This window comes from Schistocerca gregaria, chromosome 2 (genome assembly GCF_023897955.1).
Source record: "Schistocerca gregaria isolate iqSchGreg1 chromosome 2, iqSchGreg1.2, whole genome shotgun sequence".
NCBI lineage: Eukaryota > Metazoa > Arthropoda > Insecta > Orthoptera > Acrididae > Schistocerca > Schistocerca gregaria.
Genome location: NC_064921.1, coordinates 201,894,875 through 201,916,490, shown reverse-complemented (window position 1 = coordinate 201,916,490; position 21,616 = coordinate 201,894,875).

Genomic DNA, 21,616 nt, shown 5'->3' with positions numbered 1-21,616 from the left:
ACATTTTCACGCAATTTGGCTGCACAAATCCTGAGAAATCAGTACCCAGAACAACCACCTCGGGCCGTAATAACGGCCTTGGTACGCCTGGGCATTGAGTCAGACAGAGCTTGGATGGCGTGTACAGGTACAGTTGCCCATCCAGCTTCAACACGATACCACAATTCATCAAGAGCAGTGACTGGCGTATTGTGACGAGCCAGTTGCTCGGCCACCATTGACCACACGTTTTCAATTGGTGAGAGACCTAGAGAATGTGCTGGCCAGGACAGCTGTCGAACATTTTCCGTATCCAGAAAGGCCCGTACAAGACCTGCAATATGCGCTCGTGCATTATCCTGCTGAAATGTAGGGTTTCACAGGGCTCGAATGAAGGGTAGAGCCAAGGGTCATAACACATCTCAAATGTACCGTCCACTGTTCAAAGTGCCGTCAATGCGAACATGAGGTAACCGAGACGTGTAACCAATGGCACCCATACCATCACGCCTGGTGATACGCCAGTATGGCGATGACGAATACACGCTTCCAATGAGCGTTCACCGCGATGTCGCCCAACACTGATGCGACCATCATGATGCTGTAAACCGAACCTGGATTCATCGCTAAAAAAATGACGTTGTCCCATTCGTCTACCCAGGTTCATCGTTGAGTACACCATCGCAAGCGCTCCTGTCTATGATGCTGCGTCAAGGGTAATCGCAGCCATGGTCTCCGAGCTGATAGTCCATGCTGCTGAAAACGGCGTCGAACTGTTTGTGCAGATGCTTGTTGTCTTGCAAACGTCCCCATCTGTTGGCTCAGGGATCGAGACGTGGCTGCTCGATCCGTTACAGCCATGCGGTTAAGATGCCTGTCATCTCGACTCCTGAACCCACCGATTCCATACTTTGCTAACAGTCATTGGATCTCGACCAACGCGAGCAGCTATGTCACGATACCATGAACCGCAATCGCAATAGGCTACAATCCGAGTCGGAGAAGTGATGGTACGGATTTCTCCTCCTTACACGAGGCATCACAACAATGTTTCACCAGGCAATCCCGATCAGCTGCTGTTTGTGTATGAGAAACCGTTTGGAAGCTTTCCTCATGTCAGCACGTTGTAGGTGTCGCCACCGGCGTCAACCTTGTCTGAATGCTCTTAAAAGTTAATCATTTGCATATCTTAGCATCGTCTTCCTGTCGGTTAAATTTCGCGTCTGTAGCACGTCATCTTCGTGGTGTACCAATTTTAATGGCAAGTCGTGTAATTTTAACAGGTTTATACTCAAAGGCTAACAGTATAAGAGTGTACTGATCAAGGACTGAGGACAAGTGAACGCTGGCATACGCTGCTTTGTTATACGCACAATAAAATTTGGTGAATGTGATGACCAGGCAAAACAAAAACAAACGGAAATTAGGGTATGGCATTGTTCGGGGGGGGGGGGGGGGGGGGGGGGCATGCGGGAGAGTTCGACCGCCGTATTGCAAGTCCTTTTTAGTTGACGTCACTTCGGCGACTTGCGGGTCAGTGATGATGAAGGACACACAGCACCCAGTCCCCAGCCGGGAATCGAATTTAGATCCACTACGGAATCGGACAACGGGGAAAAACATTAAGGGCATAAGGGAGAAAGAGTCAATAGAAAGTGAATGTTGATCAATTATCTTATTTACAACAAGGGTATTATCTTATGGTGATAAAAATAGCAACAGGATTTAACATACAATAACAATGTAGAGAGTGACAATTTTTTTGTTTAATTGCCTTGATTGCAATTTTTTTAATTAAATTATCGACTTCAGCTATACCACAGTCATCTTCAAAATCTACAACCGAAGTAAAAGAAGAAAGTATTACTACCTAGCCCGCATCTCGTGGTCGTGCGGTAGCGTTCTCGCTTCCCCCACCCGGGTTCCCGGGTTCGATTCCCGGCGAGGTCAGAGATTTTCTCTGCCTCTTGATGGCTGGGTGTTGTGTGCTGTCCTTAGTTTAGTTAGGTTTAAGTAGTTCTAAGTTGTAGGGGACTGATGACCATAGATGTTAAGTCCCATAGTGCTCAGAACCATTTGAACCATTTTTTTTATTACTACCTACTATTAGTCGACCACAGTATTGTTGCACATCTGAGTCAGGGCGCAACTGTCAGTTTATCGCGAGTTTTCATCGTAATATTTCACGAAGATATGTTGAAACACTTGATAGTGCATGCACAGCTGTCTTAAAATCAAGCACAGCGCGATGCGTTTTCCTTAATTCCCACCGTACTTGTTTACCGCAACGACATTGCTTGTTTCCCATAACAGTCACGCCGGGTGAAGTGCAGTAATGCTGTGGTCGGGTAGTACTTTGAGGGGTTTAAGAAACAAAAAGAGAAATTGTAATACAAACCCATTATGCGTCTCATTCTGCTGCACTGTAAAAAGTCACAACCATGTAAAACTTACACAAGACAAAGTTTCCATGCTCTTTTTTTCCGTAAAATGAAGTCTCATCGTTAAAGACGATTTACACTTCTTGGTGTCAAGCAGGAATCTGTATTCACTTTATTTATTTGATAAACGTTTGGGGTTAACTTACCAGGGCTTTTGTGTTGGTTCTTAAGATATCTCCAGCTAATGTATTAGTTCATATTCTCCCAGTACTAACGAATGTCGCCGGCCGCGGTGGTCTCGCGGTTAAGGCGCTCAGTCCGGTACCGCGCGACTGCTACGGTCACAGGTTCGAATCCTGCCTCGGGCATGGATGTGTGTGATGTCCTTATGTTAGTTAGGTTGAAGTAGTTCTAAGTTCTAGGGGACTGATGACCACAGATGTTAAGTCCCATAGTGCTCAGAGCCATTATGAACCATTTTGAACTAACGACTGTCGTACTTTGTAACGATGCCGTCTTCGTATATGATACATTGAGCCACCCAATTTGGCTACATCATTATGTAATTTCGTCGACCGATTCCTGATCAGTTCATTTATTGTGTCCATATGGAGTTCGTTGTGTAAACCAACTGTTCTGTAGCGGCTGGCACCAAGTATCCATCGAAGTATCATATTTTTTACTACTTGAAGGCGGTTTATTTTGGTTTGACTACCCTTTCTGTATGATTAAATGATGATGGCGTCCTCTTGGGTAAAATATTCCGAAGGTGAAACGGTCCCCTATTCTGATCTCCGGGCGCGGACTACTCATGAAGACGTCGCTATCAGGAAAAAGAATACTGGCGTTCACGGATCGGAGCATGGAACGTCACATCCCTTAATCGGGCAGGTAGGTTAGAAAAAATAAAAAGGGAAGTGGATAGGTTAAAGTGACATATAGTGGGAATTGTGAAGTTCGGTGGCAGGAGGAACAAGACTTTTGGTCAGGTGAATACAGGGTTATAAACACAAAATCAAATAGGGGTAATGGAGGAGTAGGTTTAATAATGAATTGGAAAATAGGAGTGCGGGTAAGCTACTACAAACAGCATAGTGAACGCCTTATTGTGGCCAAGATAGACATGAAGCCCACGCCTACTACAGTAGTACAAGTTTATATGCCAACTAGCTCTGCAGATGATGAAGAAATTGGTGAAATGTATGATGAGATAAAAGAAATTATTCAGATAGTGAAGGGAGACGAAAATTTAATAGTCATATGTGACTGGAATTCGACAGTAGGAAAAGGAAGAGAAGGAAACGAAGTAGGTGAATATGGATTGGGGCTAAGAATTGAAAGAGGAAGCCGCCTGGTAGAGTTTTGCACAGTTAATCACACTAAATGATAGCTAACACTAGGTTCAAGAATCATGAAAGAAGGTTGTATACATGGAAGAACCCTGGAGATACTAGAAGGTTTCACATGGATTATATAATGGTAAGACAGATATTTAGGACCCAGGTTTGAAATTGTAGGACATTTCCAGGGGCAGATGTGGATTCTGACCACAATCTATTGGTTATGAACTGTATATTAAAACTGATGAAATTGCAAAAAGGTGGGAGTTTAAGGAGATGCGACCTGGATAAACTGAGCATAGGGGAACAATTGACAGGAATGAGGGAAAGAAATACCGTAGAAGAAGAATGGGTAGCTTTGAGGGATGAAATATTGAAGGCAGCAGTGGATCAAGTAGGTAAAAAGACGAGGGCTAGTAGAAATCCATGCGTAACAGAAGAGATACTGAATTTAATTGATGAAAGGAGAAAATACAAAAATGCAGTAAATGAAGCAGACAAAAAGGAATAAAAACTTCTCAAAAATGAGATCGACACGAAGTGCAAAATGGCTAAGCAGGTATGGCTAGAGGACAAATGTAAGGATGCAGAGGCTTATCTCACGAGGGGCAAGATAGATACTGCCTACAGGAAAATTAAAGAGACCTTTGGAGAAAAGAGAACCACTTGCATGAATATTAAGAGCTCAGATGGAAACCCAGTTCAAAGCAAAGAAGGGAAAGCAGAAAGGTAGAAGGAGTATATAGAGGGTCTATACAGGGTTATGTTCTTGAGAACAATATTATGGAAATGGAAGAGGATGCAGATGAAGTTGAAATGGGAGATACGATACTGCGCGAAGAGTTCGACAGAGCACTAAAGACCTAAGTCGAAACAAGGCCCAGGGAGTAGACAACGTCCTTTAGAACTACTGACAGCCTTGGAAGAGTCAGTCCTGACAAAACTCTACCATCTGGTGAGCAAGATGTAAGAGACAGGCGAAATACCCTCAGACTTCAAGAAGAATATAATAATTCCAATCCCAAAGAAAGCAGGTGTTGTCGGATGTAAAAATTACCGAACTATCAGTTTAATAAGTCGCAGCTGCAAAATACTAACCTGAATTCTTTACAGACGAAACTGGTAGAAGCGGACCTCGGGGAATATTAGTTTGGATTCCGTAGAAATGTTGGAACACGTGAGGCAATACTGACCCTACGACTTATCTTAGAAGAAAGATTAAGGAAGGCAAACCTACGTTTCTAGCATTTGCAGACTTAGAGAAAGCTTTTGACAATGTTGACTGGAATATTCTCTTTCAAATTCTGAAGGTGGCAGGGGTAAAATACAGGGAGCGAAAGACTATTTACAATTTTTCCAGAAACCACATCGCAGTTGTAAGAGTCGAGGGGCATGAAAGGGAAGCAGTGGTTGGGAAGGGAGTGAGAGAGATTTGTAGCCTATTCCCGATGTCATTCACTGTATATTGAACAAGCAGTAAAGGAAACAAAAGAAAAATTCGGAGCAGCAATTAAAACCCATGGAGAAGAAATAAAGTCTTTGATGTTCGCCGATGAAATTGTAATTCTGTCAGAGACAGCAAAGGACCTCGAAGAGCAGCTGAACGGATTGGACAGTGTCGTGAAAGGAGGGTATTAGATGAACATCAACAAAAGAAAAACGAGGATAATGGGATGTAGTCGAATTAACTCGGGTGAGGCTGAGGGAATTAGATTAGGAAATGAGACACTTAAAGTAGTAAAGGAGTTTTGTTATTTAGGGAGCAAAATAACTGATAATGGTCGAAGGAGAGAGGATATAAAATGTAGACTGGCAATGGCAAGGAAAGCGTTTCTGAAGAAGAGAAATTTGTTAACATCGAGTAGAGATTTAAGTGTCAGGAAGTCGTTTCTGAAAGTATTTGTATGGAGTGTAGCCATGTATGGAAGTGAAACATGGACGATAAATAGTTTAAACAAGAAGAGAATAGAAGCTTTCTAAATGTGGTGCTACAGGAGAATAATGAAGATTAGATGGGTAGGTCACATCTAAGGAAGAGGTATTGAATAGAATTGGGGAGAAGAGGTGTTTGTGGCACAACTTGGCTAGAAGAAGGGATCGGTTGGTAGGACATGTTCTGAGGCATCAAGGGATCACCAATTTAGTACTGGAGGGCAGTGTGGAGGGTAAGAATCGTAGAGGGAGACCAAGAGATGAATACACTAAGCAGATTCAGAAGGATGTAGTTTGCAGTAGGTACTGGGAGATGAAGAAGCTTGTACAGGATAGAGTAGCATGGAGAGCTGCATGAAACCAGTCTCAGGACTGAAGACCACAACAACAACAACCCATACCCCAAAAAGGGCTGCCGTACAGTGTTCTTGAAAGGAATGTGGCTTCATACAGTCGTCAGTTTGGCTGTGGTGCTGAGGTTAGGGCTTTTAGAAAGAGGAGAAAAGTTTGTTAGCCATTCTAACAACTTTGTTTCTAAGACCTTCTGGGTATTTATGGAGGAAGAATTGTTAGTCCAGGGTAACCCCTAAGTATCTCGCCCTAGTACTCCACGAATGTCTTGTCCTTTCAGTCCATCTCCGGGGTACTGAAGTAAATGGCAGTTATCTTAGCTAGGTTTAACTGTATTTTACTAATCTTTCACCATGTCGATGTAGCGTCGAGTAGTTTTGCAGTCGTCCGATATTGACCTGGATGTTTCTTCTGCTGGTGAGGTACGTCGTATCATCAGCAAGTTGTGCTATTTGCACTCCAACGACATCGTTGACATACATTTTAAAAAACAGGGGTGGGAGATCCGATTTTTGGGGCAGCCCCTCTCTTTCGGGATGGGAGTCGGGTGATTGGCCTTGGATTGTGAAATCATTCTTCTACAGCAATTGGCAATTAATTTGATGTAATAAGTGTGTACTGGCGTGCGTTCTTCCTGTATGGTTTTGCTATGTCTATAAATACTGCAGCTGTGGCGCTTGTGATGTTAAGGGTCTTTGTAACGCGTTCTGTTAGTCGATATAATTACAGCTCCGCTGAAATTTCCGTTGGAGACCGTATTGTTCTGCTCGAATTGTACCATCAGCAACTAGAGATTTAAGGATACAGGCATAGATATCACTTTGGAGGGGTTTGCTCATTCCGCTGAGGAGGCTAATAGGTCTGCAATTTGTAGCTATTGTTACATCCTTCCGTGGATTTGGGATAGGCATTATTTTCCAGGATGCATGAAAATTTTTGTTCAGAAGTCAACCGTTGTAAATTCAGGATTACAGCACCAGCGGTTATCTTGGTAAGTTCCTGTAGTGGAGGTTGCTTGTTTTGTCAATGCCTGGTGGCTTATTCGCCTGCAGTTACTTGATTACTGTTCTTACCTTACACTGTGTAGTGAGTCTTGATTGCGATCTGTCGTCTGTTGTCATAATAATGTTCACAAGTTGACTGGTGGTTTATCGTACTCTCTCTGGTTTACGTTTAACTGTTCCCTCAGTAACGTTGTCTGATGTTCGAATATTGTTGCAAATGTTTCCAGTTTCGTCAATGGGCCTGCGGGTAGTCCATGATGCGGTTGGATTGGTTTTTACTGCAACTGAGTCGGTTCTAGTAGTTTTAACTAGTTTCAATTCATCTTTCGTCTCGAGAAGGAGGTTGGACATCTTGTTTTTCCTCCTTCCTAAACGCCATTCCAATAATCTTCGCCTATGTTGCCGTTCAAGCCTGTGCATCTGTCGGCGATAGGCCAGGTTTCTGGTTCGTTGCCAAGGTTCTGGGAGCGTTTCTTCTGGGTTCACAGTTCTTCTATGAGTGGAGTTCGTGGAGTTGAGTGTTCCTCAACATACGTTATAGAGGACAATTTTCCTTATTTTTCGTGTTACATTGTTCACCGCATAGTCTGTCTAAGTTGGTGCCTGGAACTCCAGTGTGGGGTCGATGTTGTTGTTGAGGTGTCCTTTAAATTATGCCTCGTTATTTTCTTGGTGTGTTCTTGGAGGACTGTGAATGGTTCGTCCTCGTAAGTTTGCCAGAACTGGTTCGATGATAAATCGTTTATAGTGATCAGTCGAGGATCGATTCTGAGTCCTTTGGTGATAGCAGTATCTGATACGTTTGGGTGTTATTGGCTAGGAGGTGGAGTATGAGCTGGTTCGATTGGGCCCCAAATCATCAAGTCTAAGTCCTGTTCTAAGTGATGAAGTTCCAGGTCTCTCGTGTTGGTGACCCTTGAGTGGTGGCAAATGGTGTGCCTGGCGATCCAACACCTCCAATGAAAGTCATTTCATCTGTCGCCAAGAAGCCGGCCGTGGTGGCCGAGCGGTTCTAGGCGCTTCAGTCCGGAACCGTGCGACTGCTACGGTCGAAGGTTCGAATCCTGCCTATGGCATTGATGTGTGTGATGTTCTTAGGTTAGTTAGGTTTAAGTAGTTCTATGTTCTAGTGGACTGACGACCACAGACGTTAAGCCCCATAGTGCTCAGAGCCATTTGAACCATTTGTCGCCGTTTCTTAAGTCCTATTGGATTAGATGGTTTGCTGGGCGGAGGTAGGTCACAAGTAGAGTGATTTTTCCTGGGACAGTCCGAATGGTAACTGCTGTCGCCTCTAATTGTTGCAGTTGTGGTAGGTCAACTTGTCGATGGGTTATGGTGCGGCGGAGGTAGATAGCTGCGCCGTCACCTCGTCATTGTCGTCTCTCTCTACAATATCCCTCTATACTACATCTACATCTACATGACTACTCTGCAATTCACTTTTAAGTGCTTGGCAGAGGGTTCATCGAACCACAATCATACTATCTCTCTACTATTCCACTCCCTAACAGCGCGCGGGAAAAACGAACACCTAAACCTTTCTGTTCGAGCTCTGATTTTGAAGTTTGAAGCTTTCAGTCGGTCAGAGGGGGACCTCGAACAGAAGCAACATGTCAGTTTTATACTGCGCAGTGAAGTCATGTAATTCATTCTTTTTGCGGCGAACACCTGTAGTGTTACACATACAAATTCGAAGGTCCTGTATTTGTGTGTCCATGTTAGTCTGATCTTTCGAGATGCGCTAGTGTTTCTGCTAAAATTACTATTTTTGAAAGCTTATTTCAGCTTCCAGCATTCGTTCCCTTTAAAATTTGAAGGGAATAGTAACTTCGTTAAGTGCTGCATATGAGTCTTTACCTCGAATCACTCATGCTGGTCTGTAGTTCCCACGTTCTCCTTGAAGTGATGAAACAAACGTACGTTCCTCACTTGTTTTGTTTGTTGTTGGGGTCGTGGTTGGCTGGGATGGTGGTGGGGGTAGGTGAGCTCTGGACCTTGTCTTGTCGGCTATTATCAGTTTAACGTTGACAGCTATGGCATGAAAGTCACTGAATGATTTTGCAGTATTAGAGGCAGGTTTTGGAACTTTTTCAGGCGCTACATCATTCCCAAGAATATGGATGTTGGCCCTGGCAGCCAGCATATTTAGGGAGGGTGTCGTGTGATTGGTTGCTTCCGGTGCTCCACATTTAACACATCTTACAGCTAACCATGAGTAACTGATGGTATAGGTCCAGCGTTGGCAGCGTTTACACTGCGAAGGTCCATTTCGTGATCGATAATCTTTAGTTGTAAGTACGTAGCATACCCCGTAAATGGTATTGGACTTTTCTTCTTGCGTTAATGTCACACCATATATAGGTAGTGGGCGGAGTTTTACCCTGATTCTTGCATTTGAACCGGTGCTGGTCATTAATAATGAAAGTCTTGTTGAACTTCTTTCTTGTGACTGAAAGTGGTAGAGCCTTAGCTACCACATTTAGGTCCCTGTTGTTGTTATCTTTATACGTATGGAAGGGTAATTTTTGTTACCGACACGAGAAAACACCTTCTGATAGCCCTCAAATGTATCGCCGTAAAATCTGAATCCTTCTCCTCTATAAGCTGCCCTTAAGCTTCCATTGATTAGTGTCTTTAGTTTTACGTGATTGACAATTATGAATTACACTGAGTTATGGTAGTTTCGAAGCCGTCAGTAGGGGCGGTGGTCCGAAAGTTACAGACTCATGCGGTGGATCTTCTGTCAAAGTATCATATCTATTGGTATTTTCCATTTGTTACTGGGTGGTTTGCTTCAAGGTTTGCATCTTTGTCATCAAGTATTTGTCGTTAAATACTCCATATTTTCTCCAATACTTGCTGATATTGACGTCTCTGTTCAGCATATCTCCCCTCCCGGTGTTTCACTTTGGTATCTGGTGTGGACACCGCCTTTAGGCTTTCTTTGTTATTATATATGAAGGTCGTATCTGTTACCGAAGGAGCAGATACCATTGATGACCGTGCAGCTTCTCCAGAATGAAATGATAACTAAATCGACACCCTAGCTGCAAACAGGCGTTAATATACATCATTGGGGACATGTTGAAAATGTGTGCCCCGACCGGGATCCGAATCTGGGATCTCCTGCTTACATGGCAGATCCCGTGCAGTGCAAGACCTGCGCGCATTCACAAAAGATGATGTAACCCATTTGATGAAACAGTGATGGCGTGATGTACTACGAATTGCTAACATTTATTGTTAACAACTGAGGCGTCTTCCAGACACAGACCGAGAACCATGACCAGAAAGACTCCGCGAAGCGATGCCACTGCGCGATAACGCACGCGAGCATTCAGCCACACTGACAGTAAACGCTGTACTTGGGAAGTCATTCCGCACGCACCTTATTGAGCTGACATTATGCGCTCACATTTTCATTTTTTCCACTCTCTAGAACAGCCTTCAAGGAACCTCCTTCCCGGATAAAAGTGCGCTCCGAAATTAGTTTCATGAGTTCTTCGCCTCAATAATATGAGATTTCTACATTCGCGAAATCGAATAGTCGCCCCAGCGTTGGGAGATTGGGTAAACAGTCAAGGAGAATATTTAAATTTTTTTGAGACATCTGCCTTCTAACTGGTTTGATGCGGCCCGCCACGAATTCCTCTACCGTGCCAAACTCTTCATCTCAGCGTAGCTCTTGCAACCGACATCCTCAATTATTTGGTGGATGTACTCCAATTTCTGTCCTCCTCTATAATTTTTGCCCTCTAGTACCATTCCCCTGATGTCTTAACAGATGTCCTGTCATCCTGTTCCTTCTCCTTGTCAGTGTTTTCCACACATTCCTTACCCCTCCAATTCTCTGCAAAACCTCCACATTCCTTACCTTATCAGTCCACCTAATTTTCAGTATTCGTCTGTAGCACCACATCTCAAATACTTCTATTCTCTTCTGTTCCGATTTTCTCACTGTCCATGTTTCGCTACCATACAATGCTGTGCTCCAAATGCACATTCTCAGAAATTTTTTTTATCAAATTAAGCCATATGTTTGATGCCAGTAAACTCCTCTTGGGTAGAAATGCAATTTTTCCAGTGTTTGTCTGCTTTTGATGTCCACCTTGCTTCTTCTGTTATTGGTTATTTTGCTGCCTAGGTAGCGGAATTACATAACTTCATCTATTTCGTGACCTTCATTCTTGATGTTAAGTTTCTCATTGTACTCATTTCTTTTTTTACTTTCGTCCTCCTTCGATTTACTTTCAGTCCGTATTCTGTAATTAGACTGTTCATCTCGTTCAGCAGATCATGTAATTCTTCTTTACTTTCACATTAGGTTAGCTATGTCATCAGCGAATCTTATCACTGAGATCTTTTCACCTTGAATTTCAATTCCACTCTTGAAGTTTTCTTTTATTTCGATCATCGCTTCTTCGACGCACAGATTGGACACTACGGGCAAAATACTACATCCCTGTCTTATACTCTTTTTAATCCGAGCACTTCGTTCTTGGTCGTCCACTATTATTATTCCTTCTTGGCTCATGTACATATTGTATATTACCCATCTCTCTCTGTAGTTTACCCCTATTTTTCTCAGAATTTCGAACATCTCGAACCATTTTACATTGTCGAACGCTTTTTCAATGTCCTCAAATCCTATGAACGTTTCTTGATTTTTCTTTGGTCTTGCTTATATTATTAACCGGAACGTCAGAATTTACTCTCTGGTGCCTTCACTTCTCCTAAGGCCAAACTGGTCGTCGTCTAACACATCGCCAATTTTCTTTTCCATTCTCCTGTACATTATTCTTGTCAGAAACTTGGATCCAGGACCTGTTAAGCAGATGGGTGCGATAATTCTCGCACATGTCAGCTCTTGCCGTCCTCGGAATTGTCTGGATGATGCTTTTCCGAAAGTCAGATGGTATATCGCCAGCCTCATACATTCTACACACCAATGTGGATAGTCATGTTGTTGTCACTTCCCTCAATGACCTTATAAATTCTGATGGTATGTTACCTATCCCATCTGGCTTATTTGACCTTAAGACCTCCAAAGCTCTTTTAGATTCTGATTCTAGTACTGGGTACCCCATCTCCTCCTGTTTCTTCTTCTTTAACATCAGATTAACGTTCAGCTCATCGAGGCCTTCAATATACTCTTTCCGCTTATCCACTCTCTCCCCTGCATTTAACAACGGAATTCCCATCGCAATCTTAATGTTACCACCCTTGCATTTAATGTCAGCTAAGGCTGTTTTGACTTTCCTGTATGCTGAATCAGTCCTTCCGCCAATCATTTCTTTTTCCATTTCTTCATATTTTTCATACAGCTACTTCGTCTTAGCAACCTTGCATCAAATATATGTTTCATTCCTCAGCGATTTGTATCCCTGTGTTCCTGAACTCCCCTGAACATTTTTTACTGCCTTCTTTCATCGATCAGCTGAAGTATTTCTTCTGCTAGCCATGGTTTCTTTGCAGTCACCTTCTTTGTGCCTATATTCTTTTCTTTCGAACTTCTGTGATTGCTCTTTTTTGAGATGTCAATTCCTCTTCAACTGTACTTCCTACTGAGCTTTTCCTTATTGCTGTATCTATAGTCTTAGAAAACTCTAAGAATATCTCATCATACCTTAGTTTTTCCGTATCCCATTTCTTTGCCTATTGATTCTTCCTGACTAATTTCTGTAGCTTCAGCCTACTTTTCATTACTAATGCATTGTGATCTCAGACTATATCTCCTCCTGGGTACGCCTTACAATCCTATATCTGATTTAGAAATCTCTATCTAACTATGATGTAATCTAACTGATATCTCCCCGTATCATCTGACCTTTTCCAAGTATACCTCCTCCTCTTGTGATTTGTGAACAGATGATTCGCTATTACTAGCTGAAATTTATTACAGAAGTCGTCTTTCTCCTCTCTCATTTCATATTCCAATCCTCTATTCTCCTATAACCTCTTCTTCTACTCCTTCCCAAACAACAGCGTTCCAGTCCCCCATGACTACAAGATTTTCATCTCTCTTTACGTACTGTATCTTCCTTTCAATATCCTCATATACTTTATCTATCTCTTCATCTTCAGCTTGCTATGTTGGCATGTATACCTGAACTATCGTTGTCGGTGTTGGTTTGCCGTCGATTCTGATCAGAACAACCCTATCACTGAACTGTTGACGGTAACACACTCTCTGTCCTACCTTCCTACCCCTACTGTATCTAGATTGAGACATTACATTTCCCTTTTCAGATTTTGTAGCTTCCCTACCACGTTCAAGCTTCTAACATTCCACACCCGACTCGTGCAACGTTCTCCTTTCGTCGGTTTTTCAATCTTTTTCTCATGATCACATTCCCATCCCCGCCCCCCCCCCCCCCCCTAATGCATTCCCTTCCGGGAGATCCGAATGGGGGACTATTCCGGAATATTTCCCCAATGGAGAGATCATCATGACACTATTTCAATTACAGGCCACATGTCCTGTGGATACACGTTATGTGTCTATGATGTAGTCGTTTCCATTGCCTTCTGCATCCTCATTCTACTAATCGTTGCTGATTCTTCCACCTTTGTGGTAAGTTTGCCACCCCAGGGACGAGAGGTTACCCTGAAACTGTGTCCACGCCCTCGCCCTCTTTGAAAAGGCTGTTGGCAGAATGAGGAAGACGTCTTATGCCGGAGATCTTCGGTTGCCAATGCTAATTATTAATCAAAAATTAAGATGTGGCAGGTTTCGCACCCGGGACCGAGGACGTTTTGATTACCAATCGAAGTCGCGGCTCCTAGAACAACGGCTATATAATTGAGGACTAAAGTCTATACTGTGTTTATCTGTTGTGTTGATTAAACTTAAGAATGCTATGAAATTGTACATCAACCTAATGCCAACTTGAAGGGGCCCGAGCGAAGAAGGTGCGTTGACACCTGATGACGTCAACAGATTGCCGGTCATGCTCACGCTATTCACTGCTACTTCCGTCACCAGAGACCTACTCCTGTTTGTGGGACCAGGTAATGTGTTTAGTTTATTAGGCTCAAGTAGCGCCCATTGCTGATGTCTCAACCGGCGAACAGCTGCTCCGGCCTCAGGAAGACTAGTGTGTTTGCGACCGTCATGAAGTGTCGCTTTACAGTTCCTAATTATCGATCTGAGTAGCTGTCTCAGGGAATCATTACCTTTGGAACGTTAAGCGTGGAGATTTTATGCTTTAGGTATTTCTTTAGTCAGATAATTTTATGGTTTCTTGTCCTCACGTGGAAATAATAGTGCACAAACGGTTACATCCGTTTCAGTTTTATTTCCATGTCAGCTAAGCGTTTGCGGTTCTGTTAAATACGATAAAGAGAGGGAACCAGTATAGACGTAGCTAGGGGCAGTAAAATTCCCCTGCATCTCTACATAGTTATTTATTTCTCAATCGATTCCTGGATGCTCTGCTCACGTAGAACGCGGCATGGAAATATTTGTGAAACTACGCCTCTTCATTAACCAATTGGGGCTTAACGCATGCTAAATAACTCGGAAAATGCGCAATGAATCAAATTCTTTTCTTAACACTGATTTCTTAGTGCAATATGCCCTGCAGCAACCTTACAAGCGTTTCATGTATATGCGGCTTCAGCTGGCAGAGACTGCAGTCAAGTGTATGTTAGTTGCGTCTGCGTGAGTGTGTGTGTGTGTGTGTGTGTGTGTGTGTGTGTGTGTGTGTGTGCGTGTGTGTCGCGTCTATTTTTGATAAAGGGCTTGCTGGTTATTTGTGACTGTCTTTTTGTTGTGCCTATCTGTGAATCGGCATCTCCGCTTCAAGCCGAGTAGAACTTCGCTTTTCACAAATCCTGGATTTTCTATTGTGTCTGTATATGTGTGTTTCGAAAAGGACTTTCCAACTTTAAAAATTCATATAAATTTATTGAAAGAAGATATAGAGCTGGGTTTAGTGTTTTTTTGGAGGGAAACACAAGTTTTTTTATTTACCTTAAACTAAAGGTGTTGTATGTGGCTTCCGCGGCTTCCTCAACACGAAGTGTCATGGACTCGACTAATGTCTGAAGTAGTGCTGGAGGGAATTGCCACCATGAATCCTGCAGGTCTGTCCATAAATCCGTAAGAATACGAGGAGGTAGAGATCTCTTCTGAACAGCACGTTGCAATGCATCGCAGATATGCTCAAGAATGTACATGTCTGGGGAGTTTGGTGGCCAGTGGAAATGTTTAAACTCAGAAGACAGTTCCTGGAGCCACTGTGTAGCAATTTTGGACGTGTGGGGTGTCGCATTGTCCTGCTGGTATTGCCCAACTCTGTCGGAATGTACAATGGACATGAATGTATGCAGGCAATCAGACAGGATGCTTACACACGTGTCGCCTGCCAAAGTCGTATCTATACGTGTCAGAAGTCCCATATCACTCCAACTCCATATACCCCACATCATTACAGAGTTTTCACCAGTTTCAACAGCCCCCTGCTGACATGCAGGGTCCATGGATTCATGAGGTTGTCTCCATACCCGTACAAGTCCATCCGCTCGATACGATTTGAAACAAGACTCGCCAGTCCAGGCAACGTGTTTCAAGTCATCAAGAGTCAATTGTCAGTAACGACGGGCACATATGAGGGGTAAAGCTTCCTATCGTGCAGTCATCAAGGGTACACGAGTGGGCCTTCGGCTCCGAAAGCCCATGTTGGTGATGTTTCGTTGAACGGTTTCCACGCTGATACTAACTGATGGCCAAGCACTGAAATCTGCAGCACTTTGCGGAAGGGTTGCACTTCTGTCATGTTGAACAGTTCTCTTCATTCGTCGATGGTGCCGTATTTGCAGGATATTTTTCCGACCTGACTGATGTCGGAGATTTGATGTTTTACCGGATTACTGATATTCAGGATGAAGCGTCTCTGTGCAGTCGTTTCATAAGACGCTTGTCTCACTAGATTCTGTGCATCGTATTCTGTCCACCGCTTGATTGCTGCTAGGAGCAGGTGATGTTTGTTTCTCGTTTGGAGATTGACCAACTCAGGGTCTCAGTACCTGGACAGAGAGGTTTACCCCTTTTAGTCTGAGGTTGGTTTGTCTGTCAGGTTGGTGGCGCAAAGCTACCCCTGTGGTAGCTTCCGTTGCACCGGTAGTTAGGCGCAGTTCGGTGGAGAAAGGACTTGGTGAGTACAGTTTGTAGCTCCTAGAGAGGGTTTCTGCTGATAGGCAGTAGCTCGAATTAGAACTTCCTTATGTTAAACTCATGGAATATTTAAGTACTTCAGCTTAACTGAAGAGTGTGTAGTTACGTATTTTCGGAATGTGCCATAATTATTTTGTTAAGAAAATAGTCGAAGTTGGAGGTTGAAATTAAAAGTGCGGAAGTTGCTTTGTTCCTTTCGGACATCATGGTGTGGATTTTCTAGCACTGAATATGTTTAAGGAAAGCTAGTCAGTATAATTTCGGGTGAACGTGAGAGTAATAGTGTTTTCGAGCGAGTCTGAGCCCAATAAGACGGCCATGAATCTATGAGTGCTCTTGGGTGCGCCTTACAATCCAATATCTGATTTCGGAATCGTTGTCTGACCATGCTGCAATCTAACAGAAATCTTCCCGTATCCGTCGGCCTCGGCCTCCTCCTCTTATGATCCTCGAACAGAGTATTCGCTTTTACTAGCGAACTTTACTACAGAACTTAATTAGTCTGTCTCCTCTCTCATTCCTCGTCCCAAGTCCATATTTTCCTGTAACCTATTATTGTGCTCCTTCCCCTGCAACTGCATGATTATGGGATTTTCATCTCCCTTACATACTGTATTACTCTTCCAATATCCTCATATACTTTCGTTTTCTCTTCACTTCCAGCTTTCGACGTCGGCATGTACACCTACACTATCGTTGTGGGTGTTAGTTTTCTTGTAAGTATAACCCTATCACTAAACTGTTCACAGTAATACACTCTCTGCCCTACCCTCCTATTCTTAACTAATCCTACTCCCGTTATATCATTTTCTGCTGCTGTTGATATTACCCTATACTCAACTAACCAGAAATCCTTGTCCTCTTTCCCTTTCACTTCACTGACCCCTACCATATCTCGAATGCGCGTCAGCATTTCCCTTTTCAGATTTTCCAGCTTCCCTACCACGATCAAGCTTCTGACATTCCACGCCCAGACTCGTTATCCTTCCGCTGGTTACTGAATCTTTTTTCTCATTGTCACCTCCCCGTTGGCAGTCCCCTCCGGGAGATCCGAATGAGGGACTATTCCGGAATCTTTTGACTATGGGGAGATCATCGTGACACTTTTTCAATAACAGGGCACACGTCCAGCTGATACACGTTATGTGGTTCCCATTGCCTTCTGCATCCTCATGCCATTGATAATTGCCGATTCTTCCATCTATAGCGGCAGTTTTCCACCCTTGGGACGAAGAGTACCGTAAACACCCGTCCGCTGCTCTGGTCTCTTTGACAAGACCGTTGGCTGAATGAAGGTGACTTCTTATCCCGGAAGTCCTCAGTTCATTATTAATCAAAATTTAAGTGGTGGCGGGTTTCGAACCGAGGAACGACAACATTTTGATTACTAATCAAACGCACTATCCATAGTCCACGGGATACTGAATTACAGGAGCAATATCCTCACGTATCTTCGATGTATCTTCATTGTGTGCTTGTGACTTTAGCGTGTATACCTGAAGTATTGTTGTCGATGTTGTTATGCTGTTGATTCTGACGAGAACAACCCTGTGATTGAACTATTCACAGCATTTCACTCTCTGTCATACCTTCCTCTTCAGAACGGATCCTACTGCCATTAAACAATTCTCTGCTGGTGTTGATATTGCCCTCTGCTATGTATGGGGTAATAGATCACTAGTGCGACATATTCTTGAGTACTGATTGAGTGTTTGGGAACTCTTCCAGGTCGGATTAATCGGAAACATCGAGCAATTCATAGGCGTTCTGACAGATTGGTTACCGATAGGTATGATCAAGAGGCGAGTTTTACGGAAATGCTCTGTGAACTGAAATGGAAATCCCTGAGGTGAAGACGACGTTCTTTTTACGAGATACTGCTGAGAAAATCTAGAGAACCAGCATTTTGGCTAACTGCAGAAGGATTCTGCTGCCACTAACGGAGATTTCGCTTAAGAACAGCGAAGACTACAGAAATTAGGTCTCTCACGGAGGCACATAGGAAGCTCATTTTTCCCTCACTCCGTTCCCAAGCGGAACAGGAAGGTGTGCCGTGTGCTCCTGCGATTTGATTGTTCCGGTTTAGTGTGTTCGATCTCTTTCGATTGGTTTGCGGTACACTGGTTGGTGCACTCTTTGGGATTCCGTGCGGGAAGCCGAAAGGGAGTCTCAAGGAGAGAGAGAAGAGCGGGCCTAGGCGGAGAGACGTCGAAAGATCGCGGAGGTCACGTCGGCAAGTGGTGTGAGTGTGGCAGTTGCATTGGGGCCGGCCGAGCAGCGGAACAGGAGGTGCTGCAGTGACTCGCTGTCGTCCGTTCTGTTTACGAGCTCAACCTTCCTCACGCTGTGGCTACGGGCTGGTGTTATTCTGGCCATTACCCTATTAGCGGCATTTGGTTAATATTGTTAAAGGTGAGCTGTTAGTGTGGTGCATCTCCATCTGGTGGAGTTACAGCGACACTTTTTTCTCTCGTATTCTGGCTTGCGCTGCTGAGCAGTGAATGGTCCCACGTCGCCCTGGTTGATTTACGAATGAACTGGAGTGCCTATGTGGGCGTGTTTGCTTAAATTGTTGCTGAAGTGTTTCACAATACCCTTACTTGAGTGACTTTAAATTGCGTTTCAGTATGTTACTGAACTTATGTCAGTGAAGGGACGCCCAAATTGTCACGGTAGTTAAGTAAAGTTTAAGTCTACTGTGATACCACTGTTTACCTGTTGGATTAAAATTAATTCAGTCTTAACCACAGCTAGAAATAATTCAAGGCTAATTTTAAGTGCCGTGTGCATTTTTTGTCAGTTTTTTTTTTTTTTTACTCACTACTGTTGAGTGTTAAACTGTTTTGGAACCTCTTTGACGTCATTTCACGGTGTGGTTGTAGAAAGAGTTCTTTGGGGAGTGTTGTAGACGGCTCCTGTTGCAACGGGGTTTCTGGCCCACACATCTATCGCACGCCAGGGGTTTAGTGCCAACCGCCTACAGTGCGGTAACTTGTTATCAATCCTTTTCGAATCACCGTCTGGCCTACGACTATTAATGGATTTCTGTGGTAAAATTCAAATGGAGGCACTGTCTTGTTAACTTGTCTGAATTGAATGTGCTTGCCTTGCAAACCAGTTCGTTACTGAGTCTGTGTAGTTTAATCAGTGGTAGGGCAGTCATTATTATGGACCAGATTGTACTTGGCATTAATTGCATTGTCTTGGTAAATCGGTGTGCTACGTAAGATTATAACGCAAGCGCCATTGTGGGTAATATTTACCATTTAACTATATGAGTAGATTCTGTGAATCGTTGTGGCACACAAGGTCACGTAAGACAGTGCTGTAGTGGGCAGATATTGCTATACGTCTGTGATATAATTTCCTGTAAGCCATTGTGCCCATTACGTTACGTAAGGCTTAAATACAGTGACCAGTTTGGTAATTTTCTGTGTGTTCGTAATAACATTTTACAACCATTAAAATTTTGGGAAAGGTTTAAATCTCATATCTGCAGATTGTTTGATGTTAGATAACTTGTTGATGATTCATGTTAAATCATCTGATGTACATTTAAATTGAACAAGTTTTATATCAATCTGTTGTTACCAGTAATTTTCATGAACTTTCTTGCGTAATAAATTTTATATTCTATCCTCAATTTGTTGCTCAGCCTTCCACTCCAGCAGCTCGTATATCTTGCTCCCAACCATATCAGAAAGGAAATAACTAATAATGGTACACGAATCCCTCCGCCATACACCATATGGTGGACTGCAGTTTATGTATGTAAATGTAGAAGCGGAAGTAATATTTGGCCTTGTGGTAGACCGTTTTAGATGGGGGGCAACTTACTAGGTTTGTGTGCTGTAGCAACTTTTTAAAGTATCTATCTCCTATAATGTTCTCCATGAGCTTCTCAAGTTTTTAGATGGGTTCCTTCCCTTCAGCGTAGGAGTGATGAAGCAATGAATTACAGATTCTTTTTTTAACGGTTCATCTTGTGGCACATTGTATTTGTGCAAGTGTTGTAGCCACCATCGTTGTTGAAAGTTGATATTGTAAGTAGGCTGTTTAGGTTTTTATGTTGGTAACGCCACGTAGCGCTCTATATGAAAATCACTGACTGTGTTGTGTGAAGTCTGTGGCTCGTTGGCATTGTTGGAATTGTCGCTGTTGTAGTGTTGGGCAGTTGGATGTGAACAGCGCGTAGCGTTGCGCAGTTGGAGGTAAGCCGCCAGCAGTGGTGGATGTGGGGAGAGAAATGGCTGAGTTTTAAGAGCGGATGATCTGGACGTGTGTCCATCAGAGACAGTACATTTGTAAGACTGAATGTCATGCACTGATATGTATATATATTATGACTTTTGAACACTATTAAGGTAAATACATTGTTTGTTTCCTATCCAAATCTTTCATTTGCTGACTGTACCTATCAGTAGTTAGTGCCTTCAGTAGTTAGAATATTTTATTTATCTGGCAGTACTGGCGCTCGCTGTATTGCAGTAGTTTAAGTCACGAAGATTTTTGTGAGGTAAGTGAGTCATGAAATATAGGTTATTGTTAGTCAGGACTATTATTTTGTAGGGATTATTGAAAGTCAGATTGCGTTGTGCTAAAAATATTGTGTCAGTTTAGTGCTGATCAGAATAAGTTCAAAATGGTTCAAATGGCTCTGAGCACTATGGGACTCAACTGCTGTGGTCATTAGTCCCCTAGAACTTAGAACTACTTAAACCTAAGAAACGTAAGGACATCACACACATCCATGCCCGAGGCAGGATTCGAACCTGCGACCGTAGCATTCGCACGGGTCCGGACTGCGCGCCTAGAACCGCGAGACCACCGCGGCCGGCAGAATAAGTAAAGAGGAAATGTCTGAGTATGTTCAGTTTTAGTCAGCTGTTTGAAAATCAAATAACGTAAGGGGTTTATCAGCATTAATTATTCTAAGGGGACGTTTGATGAATTCATTCATATCAAACGTCCCCTTAGAATAATTAATGCTGATAAACCTCTTACGTTATTTGATTTTCAAACAGGTGAGTAAAACTGAACGTACTCAGACATTTCTCTCATTACTTATTCTGATCATCACTAAACTGACACAATATTTTTAGCGCAACGCAATCTGACTTTCAATAATCCCTACAAAATAATGGTCCTGACTAACAATAACCTATACCTTTCATGAATCACTTACCCCATGAATCACTTACCTCACAAAAATCTTCCTTACTCAAACTACTGCAATACAGCGAGTGCCAATACTGCCAGCTAAATAAAAGATTCTAACTATGGAAGTCACTAACTACTGATAGGCATAGTTATCAAATGAAAGATTTTGATAAAGAGCAGACAATGTATTTACCTTAGTAGTGTTCAAAAGTCATTATATATCAGCCTTACAAATTTACTGTCTCTGTTGGACACACGTCCAGATCATCCGCTCTCAAAACTTCGCCA